This window comes from Carcharodon carcharias, chromosome 19, assembly GCF_017639515.1.
Source record: "Carcharodon carcharias isolate sCarCar2 chromosome 19, sCarCar2.pri, whole genome shotgun sequence".
NCBI classification, from domain to species: domain Eukaryota; kingdom Metazoa; phylum Chordata; class Chondrichthyes; order Lamniformes; family Lamnidae; genus Carcharodon; species Carcharodon carcharias.
This window is the reverse complement of record NC_054485.1, coordinates 87,623,865-87,635,849: the sequence shown is the minus strand read 5'-3', so window position 1 is coordinate 87,635,849 and position 11,985 is coordinate 87,623,865. Positions and strand designations below refer to the sequence as shown.

Here is an 11,985-nt window from a genome sequence, read left to right as displayed (position 1 = left end):
TAGCTCAATGACCTCTCATCACGATGTCTGATCATTGGTCTGAAACCTTGGGAAGAATCTTCCCACCTTAGTCCCCGCTGGAATGGGGGGGGGACACCATTTTTTGGTTCGGGAACCAGATTCACGGTTTTGTGCCGCCAGCCTTTGGCTCTTTCGCAGAGCAAGTTTAACCTCATCTCCCCTCAGAGCTCGCCAAATATCTAGGGAGGGAGGGAGGGTTGAGTGAAGCACCCATTCTCATGAATGGAATCATCAAATGGGTTACAAGGGCTCTTCAACACTGCAACTTTCTGGCAGCAGCCCTCTACAGGAATGGAGAGGAGACCTGGGAAGGCCTGGAGGTTAATCTCTTACCCGGAGGTCCTGCTGAAGGATCCGAGGGACTGCAGTAAGGTGAGCCTGACTAGGAATCGGAGGGAAGAGGACAAGATCTCCAAACTAGCAGGTTTGGGCGGAAGTGACTGAGGATCTGCAGCGGGAGTGTGTTCCCTCCAACCTGGAGACAGATCCAGAACGGCAGGAAATTGGGAAAGGAGAGTGGCATCACACTTCCAGGTGCAAAGCCCCCTACCCTGCCTTGCCTAGCCTTCTCCTGCACAGCAAGTATCAGGTCAACGCACCTTACAGCTCCATTCATTCCTCCCAATACAGCTTCCCCATCTGAACAGCCAACACTCACATTCACCCTCAGCCTATTCCCCTCTCACTCCCATGCTTCACTGTCACCCTCCACAAATGTTGTACTTACCTCCACTGCACTCAGGAAACAGGCTCCATGCCTGGGGAATCCAGGATTAATTGTTGAAAGGGGGCTTATTTCTTTCTGAATCCGCTCAGACTTCCCGACTGATGCTTGGGGATTCCATCCTCGCTTTCAATCCCATTGTAGGAAAGGCAGAAAAGGAAGGGACCTCATCGGGATCCTGACCCAAATCCGACCCACTCACCCTAGGCCTTGGCTCCAACGGGGTGGGAACATTCTTCCCATTCACTCTGCTTCTTTCTCCACAGATGCTGCCTAATCTGCTGAGGAAATCCAGCATTTCCTGTTTTTATTTCAGATTTCCAGCATCGGCAATATTTTGCTTTTGTTGAGATTCTTGCTGAAATGGAAAGATTGAGGGAGGGGGAGCCACACACCCCTGTAGAGCAGTTCATTACACTTTTCTGTTTCTGGCTATAAAGGCATTAAAACATATTGATTGCTCCGGAGAGTTATTAGTCTTGCAACAAACACGAGGCAAACTAGATATCATCGGAATATCAATAGGCATGACCGAAAATAAAATCCAGTATCTTGAAAATGGCCAAACCTCTCTGTGACATTCTCCTACATTTCAGCTGCTATATAACTGTGCTTTGTTATTTTACATCTTACTTTACAACAAGCACATCTCCTGCGCTGGGATCAATGAGTCATCCAAATGTCAGAGGATCAGGGTCTCTGTTCCGTAATGACTCACTTAGCTGAACACATTGAGACTAAGAACAGGCTCGATAGCTGGAAAGGTGCAAAAGTGTTTCACGACCAGAAGCTGAACTGGACTAGCCATGTAAATAGTATGGCTACAAGACTAAGTCAGAGGCTAGGAATCATTCAACGAGTAACTCACCTCCTGACTCCCCAAAGCCTGTCCACCATCGTCAAGGCACAAGTCAGGAGTGTGATGAATACTCCCCAATCACCTGGATGAGTGCAACTCCCACAACACTCAAGAAGCTTGACATCATCCAGGACAAAGCAGCCCGTTTGACTTGATTTGATTGGTGTCATATCCACAAACATTCACTCCCTCCACCACCGACACACGGCAGCAGCAGCAGTATGTACCATCTACAAGGTGCACTGCAAGAATTCACCAAGGAACCTTCGAAAGCACGTACCAAACCCACAACCACTACCATCTAGAAGGACAATGGGCAGCAGATAGATGGGAACAACACCACCTGGAAGTTCCCCTCCAAGCCACACACTATCCTGACTTGGAAATATATCACCATTCCTTCACTGTCACTGGGTCAAAACCCTGTAACTCCCTCCCTAACAGCACTGTAGGTGTGCCTACAGCACATGGACTGCAGCAGTTCAGCAATGCAGCTTAGCACCATCTTCTCAAGGGCAATTAGTGATGGGCAATAAAAGCTGGCCCAGCCAGCGATGCCCACATCCCGTGAATGAATTTCTAAACAATGTATTCAGGATTTTGCGAGAGAGTTTACCGAAGTATCTACTCGCTTTTATGAGGCTCGGTGTGAACATCAGTGCTCTGCCAAGATTCTACCGATCCTAACTAATCTCAGTTCATTTAAAGTGAGTTGATGTTGTTCAGTTATCATTGAACTTAACGGTGTTATGATCTAGTTAACTTAAGGGCAGAGTTTAATGCTGATAAAGATCAGAAATTCATTAGAGGAACCCACTTGACACATTGGCATGGGCCACATGACTATGAATTATTATAATATCAGGAGAACCGTCTTCAGTTTAAAATGGATGTTGTTCTCTATCTTCAAATGTGTTGTTCAAAATAATTGATGAGTTAGCATTTAAACAACTGAAACAGAATAGTTTAAAACAGTACCTGGAGTACACACACGAGAAGCATCACATGCATTGCATGATTTGAAGAAGTTGGATCAGTTATATTACATTTCTTCTTCAGTTCTCTGTTTGAACCACAGGAAATTGCTGATTTTTTACTCCACAATGGATGTGGAGACAGGCTCAGAGTGTGCCTCAGCTGGAGGGGGATCAAATTGTGTGCTCTTTGCATTAATCTGATCCACATGCTGGTCGTCTAAGCTAAACGCCCCACCCCGCCCTTTATATGACACTGTCGCAGCCCAATTAGTTCACTCAATGAGTAATGTTGTCAAAGTGACCATTCATCACTAAAGATGCTGATGCTGTGTTTATGATGCTTAAACATTGAGAAAATTAATCTTCCAGTTCATTCATAGACACATTCTAATCATTTCTAACATACATTACATATTTATTGGATAGAATTCAAATGTATTTCAAATATTAGATGTAGTAACTGTCTTCTTTTATTGTTTCGTGGGATGGCAAGTTCAGCTTTTGTTGCTCATCACTAATTTCCCTTGAATTGAGTGGTTTGCTAAGGCATTTCAGATAGTAGTTAAGATGCAACCACATTTCTGTGCTTCTGGTGTCATACATAGGCCAGGCCAGTTTAAGGTGGCAGATTTACTTCTCTAAAGGAGATTAATGAAGGAGCTGAGTGTTTACAACAATTGATAATCGTTTCATGGTCCCAATTACTGAGTGTTATGATGTGGCAGGTGATATGTGCCAGGCCGGCGAGGACCACAAAGGAAATTTAGCCACACAGTTACAACGGTTTTGCAATTTGTATTTATTACAAAAAATATCCGTGCACTGAATTCAGAAGGAGTGAGCCGCCTAACTAATTTAGAGATGTAAAAATTACAATAAAACATTGATTGACAAAAGAATTTAAACACAAATATAAGGTTACTTGATGTTATAATGAATCCCAAAATTCCTCATTAATCTGACTCCCAACTGCACACCCCTTTAAGGCAACAGTCCAAAACAGATTTTACATTTAAATAAGCAATCCAGCAGGGTTACCACAGCACCCATTCGACAGTGGAATTCCAACGGCTTTTAACACAATTTTAGTTGCTGGAGCAGCACTTCTTCTTCAGAGTGGTTAGAGGCTTTTCCCAAGTCTGGTTCCCACAGTTTACCTTTCCAGATTTTCCATGGCCATCCCCACATAGCCTTTATCCTTCTTTATGTGATTTTTCTCTCATTAATGTATAAAGTACCATTATTATACAGTCCTTTGAAATTTACTTTTCCCATGATATAAAAATCTATCATGTCATCATTAAGATCAATACTTTCAGGAAAAATAAACTGATTGCTTTGCTTCACTTATCTCGTTAGTTGTAAACATTAAACCATCCCTTTGAAAATCAAACAAACCCTTCACTTATCTAAAAATGCACATTTCATTCAAACCCTTTCTGTGGAATGCTCATCCCAGCTTATCCATCTCCATTCCAAAAGTCTGTTTTACACCTAACTCCTTTGATAATATCAATCTTGTAGCCTAAGTGTCTCTAACCTAATTAAGTCGTTCACACAGGCAGAACCACCCACACTCACATCCTACAATAATAATGTTTTGTGACACTGAGACTATCTTTATATTCCAACGTTTTATTACCTTAATTTGAATTCCACATGTGCCGGGGTGGCATATGAACACAGATCCCCAGAGTTTTGATTGGGCCTCTGCAATAAGTCCTGTGGAATAAGTAGGTCAGGTGTCTCTCACGTCTCGGTGCAGACTCGAGGGCCTCTTCTGCACTGTGTGATTCTGTGAAGTCCAGCGATACTAGCCCCTTTTCCCCCAACACCTCAGCCACGTCTACTTGATCCATAACCTGATACAATGAACAAATTAGTTATACATATTTTTTATCTGTACATCATGAAAGTAACCATCATTGTATACATATGGTGTTCATAATTGTGTGCTTATAGCTGCTTTTATCTTGCTGCACGAATGTTCTTGTACTGATACAGGAAAAGATGCTTGAAAGTTTTCTTGAAGGTGTTATTACATAATGCATAGCAGGCTGGGTTCATGGCACTGTTGATGTAAATGAACCAGTATCCAACAGTCCAGACTGTGCTGGGGATTCAGGCTGAGCAAACGGTATCAATGAGCACCATGACATTGTATGGGGCAAGCATGATGATAAATGCCAGGACAATAGCCAGGACGGTCCTAGTCACCTTCTTCTCTCGGGATACAGCTCCCTTCCTCTTCTTAGCAGGGGTATTGGTCATTGTAATGATCTTATTGCCTGCTCTGATCTCTCTGTTATTCCCATCCTTGCTGCTGGCACCTGGCACTATTCCTGTCTCGGTGCCACAGTCGTCACTTTTATGAGATTTGCTAACTATCTTTATACACGAAAATTTGGAGTTGTTCATCCTGAAACGTTTTGATGGGACCACACTGGGGGAAGTTGACTCATTGGAGAGCTTCTTCTCCTCTCCTTGGTCACAATTGTCAGTCATTATTTCACCAGCTAGTTTGACATTCTGCATTTTGACATGCAGTAAACCATCAGGAGCTTTTGGAATGTTGTTGTTATTTGGGTTCATTCTGTTGTCCATCACCAGCGAGGGTGAAATTATTCCCTTGCTTGATTCAGGCTCTATTTTAACCTCCTTTATTCGACTCTTGCTGGCATGAGATATTTGCATAGCCAAAATCACCATGATGATATCATAGGCATAGATGGTAACTACAGCTAAGACAAAGGAGACCACTGGCTTTCAGAAGAGCTGTCCGTAACACTCACCCTCACCACCTGTCCGCTCCCCTACTATGAACTGCCAGAACAGAATGACAGGAGCATTCAGGATAAACGAAAACACCCAAACAGTTGCGATAATCATCCCTGCTGCCTTCAACGTTCTCTTCACTGAGTAGCTAAGGGGTTTTGTCACAAAAAGGAGTGGTCAACGCTGATGATCAGAAGGTTCAAAGCAGAGGCGTTACTGACACCATAACCTAGAGTAAGCCATAAATCACAAACCACCGGGCTCATCGGCTAGTATCCAACTACAATGTAAACGGTGCACAGATTCATAGAGAATACGCCAAAAATTAAATCAGAACAGGCCAAGCTGAAAAAAGTTGTTGATAGTTTGTAAATGTCTGCTTACTGTAATAGAAACAAGAACCAGAATGTTTCCAATAATGGTCATCAAACTTAAAGATCCTGTCACAATCACAATGAAGACCACTCTGACTGTCTTGTAGGAACTTCCTCTTTTAGTGTCAAACAAGTTTGTTAGGTTGCTGAGAGAGTCATTCGTCTCAGTTGATTCATTCATTTGCCATCATTTCCCTCTGAGATGTCGTTAGCACAGGCGAGGCCTAGGTGTAGAAGGGAAAAGGGAAATGATTAGGAAAGAGATTTCAGATGTTTTGCGGTTAGAAGACAACTAGTCGCCATAGAAAAGTTCTACCAGCAAGGACATACGAAGCTATCTGCTTTTATAAACTTGTAAATTTTTGCCAGTATGTCACAGTTTTCATGGGGAATAATTTCATAGGCCACTTACTGTACAAGAAATTTTGAGTTTATAGTTAATTACTTGTGCCAAACTGCATGAAGATGATAAAAGCAAAATACTGCGGATGCTGGAAATCTGAAACCAAAGCAGAAAATGTTGGAAAAGCTGAGGAGATCTGACAGCATCTGTGGAAAGAGAAACAGAGTTGACGTTTCGAGACTCAGCAGATTTGACAGCATCTGTGTGGAGAGAAAGAGTTGACGGTTTGGCCACTCCCCAAAGCCAGCCCACTCATTACCCAAATCCTCATTCTTTCCATTGATCTTGAGGCCGAGGCTTCCAAGGTCAAGTCAGTCAACTCAGTCTCAACATTGTACACTATCAGTTTTAGTTTTGCTTTTGTTACGCTTAATCTAACCAATGCAATTGTCCTTAAATCATTATTTATTGGATAATTTTAAAGGTTCAATAAATTATTTCCTGTAGCTGTCATGTTTCCTCCCTTGTCTCTGCTCCTCTCACACTCCCTGTTATAGACATCATTCCCTCATGGGCCTGGCAAGCACAGAATCAGGAGTCAGCCATTCAGTCTCTCAGGTTTACTTCACCATTCAGTTCGATCATGGCTGATCTGTGCCTCCACTGCATTTTCCTTCTTTTGATCCATAGTCTTTGACACTTTTACCTCCCACAAATACATCAATCTCAACCAGGAAAATTTCAATCCATCCACCGTCCATGGCCCTTTGGTGAGAGGTTTCCAGAGTGTAGACAGTGATACAACGTGTTCCACAAAATTCTTCAACATTCGCTTTTTATTGTTCATTCATGGAATGGGCTGGCTCGGCAACATTCATTATCCACCCCTAATTGCCTAATAGGAAAAACCCTGGGAATATCAGCACCTTGTGAATGAGGTATAACAGGGTTTCTACCTGTGTAGCTAGTTCAGAATTGCTACTAAATAGCCTTTCTGGCCCTGAGAGATTGATTTTATACTTGTAGAATGACACATTACCCCATTATAATAAAAAAAGTATCTTTTTTTATTTATGACTTTTTAGCATTTGCGCCATACCGGTAACTGTCAACGTTTTAATTTCCAACTGTAACATTTAAATTCAAAGTGAAAGGATTTGTTAGCTTTTAACTCTGCAGAGTAAATCCATCTGAACTATGACAGCTGATGGGTTTGGGGTAGGGGGGTGTGGAAGGGAGCAGTGAGACATTTGACCCAATACAGCCCTAGAATCTAAAGGCCTTCTTCACTGCTGCTACTGTGCATTGATGGGTGGAGGCATGGATGTTTAAGGTGATGGATGGCGGGTCATTCAATCTGTCTCCATTTTCCTGGATGGTGTCGGGCTTCCTGAATGTCATTGGACCCACTCATCCTGACAAGTGGAGAATATTACATCACACTCCTTTCTTGTGTATTAAAGATGGTTGTCAGGCTTTGGGGAGTTAGCAAGTGAGTTACTAACTGCAGGATTCCCAGCATCCAACCTGCTCTTGTGGCCACATTATTTATATGGCAGGTCCAGTTCAGTTTCTGGTCAATAGTAACCCCTGGGATTTTGAGAGTAGGGGATTCAGCAATGGCAACACCGTTGAATATCAAGGGGAGGTGTTTCGACTCTTTCTTCTTGAAGGTGGCCATGGCCTGTCACTTGTGTGGCGTGAATGTTACTTGCCACTTATCCACCCAAGTCTGAATGTTGTCCAGGTTTTGCTGCATATGTACACGGGCTGCTTCAGCATCTGTGGTTTCACAAATCATACTGAATATCATGAAAGCATCAGTGAACATCCCCACTTCTGATCTTATGGAGGGAAGGTCATTGATGAATCAGATGAAGATGGGTGGGGTGAGGACACTATCTTCAGTAATTTGTTTTTGTTCATTTATGGGATGTGGGCGTCACTGTCTAGGCCACCATTGATTGCTCATTTTCAATTGTCCTTGACAAGGTGGTGCTGAACTGATTTTTGAACCGCTGCCTTCCACATGGAGCAGTTACACCCACGTAGGGTGTTAGGGAGGGAGTTGCAGGATATTGTCCCAGCGACAATGAAGCAATGCTGATATATTTCCAAGTCAGAATAGTGAGTGGCTTGGAGGGGAACTTCGAGGCACTGGTGTTCCCATGTATCTGCAGCCCTTGTCCTCCTAGATGCTAGCAGTCACGGGGTTTGAAAGGTGCTGCCTAAGAAGTCTTGTTTGAGTTGCTGCAGTGTATCTTGTAGATGGTACACACTGCTGCCACTGTTCATCAGTGGTGGAGGGAGTAAATGTTTATGGAAGGAGTGTCCATCAAGCAGCTGCTTTGACCTGGATAGCGTCAAGATTCTGGAATGTGTTGGAGCTGCACTTTTCCTGGCAAGTGGAGAATATTACACCACACTCCTTTCTTGTGTATTAAAGATGGTTGTCAGGCTTTGGGGGGTTAGCAAGTGAGTTACTAACTGCAGGATTTCCAGCATCCAACCTGCTCTTGTAGCCATATTATGGCTTGGTCCAGTTCAGTTTCTGGTCAATGGTAAACCACAGGATGTTGATGGTGGGGGATTCCATGATGGTAATGCCATTGTATATCAAGGGGTGATGGTGAGATACTTCCTTGCAGGTCATGGTCAATGCCTTATTTTTGTGTGGCCCGAGTGTTACCCGGGCTCAAGCATGGACATTGTCTGCCAAAGCATGGACATTGTCCAGGCCTTATTGCATTTGGATATGGGCTGCTTCAGTATCTGAGGAATCTCGAATGGTGCTGAATATTATTCAGTCATCAGTGAACATGTCCACTTCTGACCTTATGATGGAAGGAAGGTCATTGATGTAACAACTGAGGATGGTTGAGCTGAGGACACAACCTTGCAGTATGTAGTGGAGCTGTGTTAGCTGACCTCCAACAACCACAACCATCTTCCTTTGTGCAAGATATGACTCCAAGCAACGGAAAACCTGCCCCTGATTTCCATCGACTCCAGTTTTGCTCGGGCTCCTTGATGACACACTCAGTCGAATGCAGCCTTGATTCCAAGGGAAGTCACCCTCACTCCACCTCTGGCATTCAGCTCTTTTGTCCATGTTTTAACCAAGATTGTAATGAGGTCAGAAGCTGAATGAACCTGGTGGAAGCCAATCTGAGGGTGTGTGTGCACTCTCTTGCTAAGCACGTGCTGCTTGGCAGCACTGTTGATAATTCTTTCCATCACTTTTCTGACAATCAAGAGTAGGCAGATGCACTGATAATTATCTGGGTTCAATTTGCCCTGCTTTTTGTGTACAGGGCATGTCTGGGCAATTTTCCACTTTGCTGGCTATGGAGTATAAGCATTTTTATAATGTTTGTTCTCTTTTGTTGTGAAGTAGGTTTATGGGTGTAGGTGTAGTTTTTCCTGTCTGCGTGATTAATTACAGTTGGAGTCAAGCAGCCTGCAAGCTGGAAATTTTAAATGATGTTAGGCATAGAAATGTGCTTGAACTGCTCATGAGTAATCATGGATGCTGGTTTGGCATGTAAGGTGTGAAAGGAATTTGCATTTTTTTATATAACTGAATTAATCATTTGGATTTCAAAGGGATTTTAGTCTGTTTACAGCCAGCCAGAGAAGCAAGGCTAAGGAGTGTGTTTATTTTTCTCAAAGGTTACCAAGTAAATGCTGTGTTAACTTGCTGGTTTTGTTTTAAATTTAAGCTCTATTTTGGAATGTTGCCTTAAAGGGGGTGTGTAACTGGGAGTCAGGTTAATTAGGAATTTTAGGAATTGTGAGACCAATAAGTAATTGCAGTCTTATCTATGTGTTTGAAGTCTTATCTTTGTTCATAAATATTCTAATTTAATTTTTAAATGCTCTAAAGGTTTTAGTGAACTCATTATTTCTGAATTCAGTGCACACATCTTGTCATAATAAATACAAATGGAATAACTGCTGTGATAGAGGGACCAAGTATAACTTGTGGATTTGGTCCACCTGGCACTCATCATTTGCAATTTCATAACAAATTGGAGGCCTTTTGCGGGATATATGAAATTCCTTCATTGGTTTGGAGTTGGTGAATCTTAAGGTTACGAATTTGAGAAGCACATTTAATTCCAGACTTGGTATGAGGATTTTAAATAGTTGAGACTGCAAGAAATGTCTGTATCCATGGCTGAAACTTTCTTGGAAGTAGGAGATATAACACTGATTGGGATACAAAAACTATCTAAGGGAAATTTAACATCATTGGTGGATAAGTTGAAGTTGAGTTTGTATGTAGAGTAAAAGAAAACAAACATAGTTAAAGTGACAGCACTGAATTTGAAGTTTGAATGGATAGCTGAAACTAGTAAGTCATAGCTAGAGACAGTGAGACTTCAGTTACACATGAGGAATCTTGAACTTGAACAAGCAAAGGAACTGAAAAAACTTGAGTTGGTGGAAAAAGAAAGGGCAAGAAAAGAAACAGACAGAGAATTGGAATTAAAAGGCTTGAGGCAAAAGAAGAAAGAAAAGAGAGAGAAATATCTCAAAGAGAAATTGAATTGTGACCTTCAGAGGGAGAATGTGCAATAGAGGAAAGGGGGAAGGAATGAGAAAGGGAATACTGGCTTAAAAAGTTGGCCGTTAAAAATGATCTCAGATGCTGAGGACAGTTCGGATGATGAAAGAACCCTCAAACTAAAACCTAGTAGTGAGAAGTTTAAGTTTGTGCAAGCTCTTCCAAAGTTTGATGAAAGAGATGTAGAGGCATTTTAATCTAATTTGAGAAGATTGCTAAGCAGATGAAATGGCTACAAGAAATCCTGACATTGTTTTTACAGTCTAGGTTAGTATTAGAGCTCATAAGGTTTAGGCTTCACCGTCAGAAGTTTTGGTGGATTATGATGCAGTAAAAAAGACTATTTTCAGTTCAAAATTTAGCTTGCCATTTCAACAGACCATCCAGCTCTCATGCCCATATGTCCATCCCTAGAGTGCAGCAATGTTCCAGTGAAGCCCAAAGCAAACTGGAGGAACAGCATCTCAGCTTCCGACTAGCACTTTACAGCCTTCCCGACTTAACATTGAGTTCAACAACTTCAGACCATGAACCCTCGCCTCTATCTTCACCACTTTTTTAATCCCTTTTTTAAATTTATTTTTTTATTTTTACCCACTTATTTTCGTTTTTATTTTTATTAATTTATTCATTGTTTTATCCCCTTTTTTATCTCTTTTTCTATCTTTTTCCCCCAACCATGGCCCCTTTTCCCAAATCACCCCCAAAATGGTCATCTGTTACTTGTTCCATAAAAGCAAAATATGGCGGATGATGGAAATCTGAAGAGTTCTGATGAAGAGTCATATGGACTCAAAACGTTAACTCTGTCTTCCTCTCCACGGATGCTGCCAGACCTGCTGAGATTTTCCAGCTATTTTTGATTTTGTTACTTGTTCTATGTTGTTCTTTCACAGAGTGTTGTGACCCTTGTTCTGCTGTTAAGATATTCTGCTTTCTTATCTTTATGCCACTGTCGGCATCTTCTTTAGCCCTTACCACTACCATTAACACTCCTATTGTCTTTTTGTCCCTGACATTTTTGTCAATCTCTCCTTCAACCCCAACCTATTGCTGGCCTTCTATCCGCATTCATATTGTCCACCCGTTTAAGCAGTATACATTTCATCACATTTCTACTTCCCTTTAGCACTGAAGAAGAGTCATATGGACTCAAAATGTTAACTCTGTTTCTCACTTCCCAGGTGCTGTCAACTCTGTTTCCCACTCTACAGATGCTGTCAGGCCTGTTGAGTTATTTGAAAATTTTCTGTTTTTATTTCCAATTTCCAGCATCCATAGTATTTTGTTTTTATCCTGAGTTAATATGGGTTGGTTCCTTAGGCATATAGACAGAAAATTA

General features: G+C 42.0%; 1 pseudogene; it reads right to left on the bottom strand.

The window, feature by feature from the left end:
- Positions 1-4,549: 4,549 nt before the first annotated feature.
- LOC121291754 lies at positions 4,550-5,911 on the bottom strand (annotated as a pseudogene).
- Positions 5,912-11,985: the final 6,074 nt, after the last annotated feature.